This window comes from Bidens hawaiensis, unplaced genomic scaffold (genome assembly GCF_021521415.1).
Source record: "Bidens hawaiensis isolate Kalapana, Puna unplaced genomic scaffold, B.hawaiensis_p1.1 tig00004682_1, whole genome shotgun sequence".
NCBI lineage: Eukaryota > Viridiplantae > Streptophyta > Magnoliopsida > Asterales > Asteraceae > Bidens > Bidens hawaiensis.
The window spans coordinates 514,216-517,213 of NW_027491286.1; positions in this window are offsets into that span (position 1 = coordinate 514,216).

The following is a 2,998-nucleotide window of genomic DNA, read 5'->3' on the forward strand; positions in this document are numbered from 1 at the left end:
TTTTTAGTGCACAAACCGGTTGGACGAATTTGAAACCGCTTATGAACCGGGAATCAGTGGCGGAGTTAGAAAATTTTTCCTATGGGTTCGGGAATTTTGTTGCTCGATTCTTTTCCGGCGAAGTTTTTGGGCCCGGATAGGTCGGGTCGGTCATTCGGTCAGACAAATAAAATGCAATATCACTATCATAACAAAAGTACATCATTAACATTCAAAAAACACAAAGTCATATTAAATAAAAAAGAAAGAGTCGGCCGGCCGTTGTTGTCTGGTTGAAGTTCGGCAGGTGAGTGCTGAGGCCGTGAGGCCCGGTTGAAGCCTTGAGGCGAACTAGCGAAGGCGATGAGACGAAGGACGTACTCATCTGGTCGATAGAAACAGAAATTGATTGGTCATTGTTTTCGTTTCTTTATTTAATTTTTATTTAGGTCTTATGTTTAAAATTGTTAATTGGTATACTTAAAATGTTAATTGGGTTGAGTTTATTGACCAAATCCATTAATTATTTTGGGCTTTTTTTATTATATATATGGATTATTATTGACCCATTTATAATGTCTGTTAGTAATTTTTATAGTTTTTTAAAGCTTTTTATATTTTATAAAAGAAATATTTATTACTCAAAAAAATTTTAATTAAAATTTTCATAATCAGTGGGTTCGAATGTTTTTTTTAAATAATACAGGGCTCGCTCGCCGAAAAAGAACGGGTTCGCTCGTTAATTCGATACTATAGTTTATATATAAAACTGTAAAAAACCGGGTTCGGCCGAACCCGATTGACTCAATGTGGCTCCGCCACTGCCGGGAATGGCCCAATCGGGCACACCCAAAACCAGGTTTCCCCAAGAACCGAACCTGAGTATGATGGGTGGGATTGAATATCTACTGGAACCGGTTGGGATAGGACCTGAACTGATTTTGTAAAAATATTTTTATAACAAAATAAATTCGGCCGTTTAGCAACAAATATAAAATCGACTTATGTAGATTTTTTTTTAAAATTAACCAAATAAATATAACTCAAAATCATTCATTTGTTACACCAAAAATAATTTTTCGATCTACTCCAAAATTCAAAAAGTCCCTGCACTCGAACAACTGAACGTTTTGAGCCGAAGACGAGGAGTACGCCTTAGCCCTTGCTTTGGTACATGTTTGGGTCGAAGATACGAGTGTTCAAGAACCAACTCTTGATTTTCAGGATCACGTTAAGGATCGATTTGATAAGGAAATGTCTTAATGTCTTGTTCAACTGAGCGTACAAGGGATCAAATATGATCAAAACGATAAGGAGCGTATACGACACAATGAGACCCAAACCGACACCCAAGGCAACTTAATGTTTGCTAGAAACGTCTTTAATGGGGACCAAAGTACATACAACCAAGATGCTTATGAAAGCCGAGATGATCAAGTATGTGGGTCAAATAAAAAATGTCAAGGATATTAAACAATCGTTTAAAGGGAAAGAAGATAGATCACAAATTTAGTGTTATCAGTGTGATAAGTTAGGGCCCTTAACACGCCTATGTGTCCAGAGCGAATGAAGAAAGAAGAGAAAGAAGAGACACAGGAAGAAGCTAACTTAACTGAGATCATTCGAGTGAAATCCTTATTCATGATGGGTTATAATAAAGAAACAGTTTTTCTAAAAGAGCACAAGGTGGCCCCAAAGCGTTTTAAAGCCGAGTCGATGGAGAAAGATTTACTTGGTACATCGACAAGCCGAGCATCGAATCACATGGTGGATAATAAAACACCCTTTTATGAATTAAATGAACCGGTCACGAGAAAGGTGAACTTCGAAGACGAATCTTGTATTGACATTCACGGAAAGGAGTCGGTTCCAATAGAAGGAAAAACGAGATAGAAGCCCCTATGTAATACATCCTAACCGTATCACCCCAAATTCTAATTGAAAAGGATGAAAAGTAAATAAGGGTATAAAGAAATGCATTTGCTTTAAGGTGTCACCTGATAGTAAGCCCAAACATTAATGTTTTAACCTAATTGGAAGAAATGGATGCTTTTTTTTTCTTTATGTAATCGCAATAAGCCCAAACATTAAACAAGTTATTTATAACAATTCAAGGTCCAAATTTTCAATTGTTTATCTATAAATTAATCAAAATAACTATATATAATTGTATTCCAATGAAGTATATATCAACAAATAATTTGTAGTATTAGCAATTAATTTCAAGTAAACAAGCTAGTTGCTTAAATGTTGAAAGTGTGAAACGAACTGAGGGAAGTGATCGAGTTAATGTTTGTAGCTACTGAGGTTATTTAATTTTTGTAAATAACCGGTCTTATTTTAATTTTTACTTTAGGTAAGTGACAAAAAAAAAAAAAAAAGAAAAGAAAAAAAAAGCCCCACAAAAAGAAAAATAATAAAAACCCAGTTTGCAAGGTTAGGTTTTCTATTCAACTTTTTGAATAAATGTGAGTGACCACACCAATCATACATCATCTCTTTGTTCAATCACGTAAATTAAATTATTTATAAGTGCCAATGTTACAAATTTATCTGTCAACCGACTTTCAATAGTATATATACACAACAATAAAAAGAAAAACACACAAAATAGTGTAACATATAAAATAGGAAGAAAGAATCATAACATGATGGTGTGCACGTAGATTAGCTTGGCTTAACGTAGTTAGAGTATTTTAGTTCTTTTTAGATATAATACAAAATGGTTGTGGATTAATTAATCTTATATTGAACAAGCTTTGAATCTAACTAATACATGGCTCAACCAAAATACCGAACTTAAATAGACAACTCACCTTAGGAGGTCTTTTCTGGCTTCGAACATGTATTTCAAGAATTGGCTTAAATGAAAACAAATTTAATGTTTTAAGTTTTGAGTTTCTTAAGTTAACTGCCAAGACTCAATGAGCTTTAGCTTAACTGGTATTGGGTGGAAGTGGAGATTTGGGTTACAGGCTGTAAAATCTTAACTTTGAATCTGACCTCAACCAGATTTCTC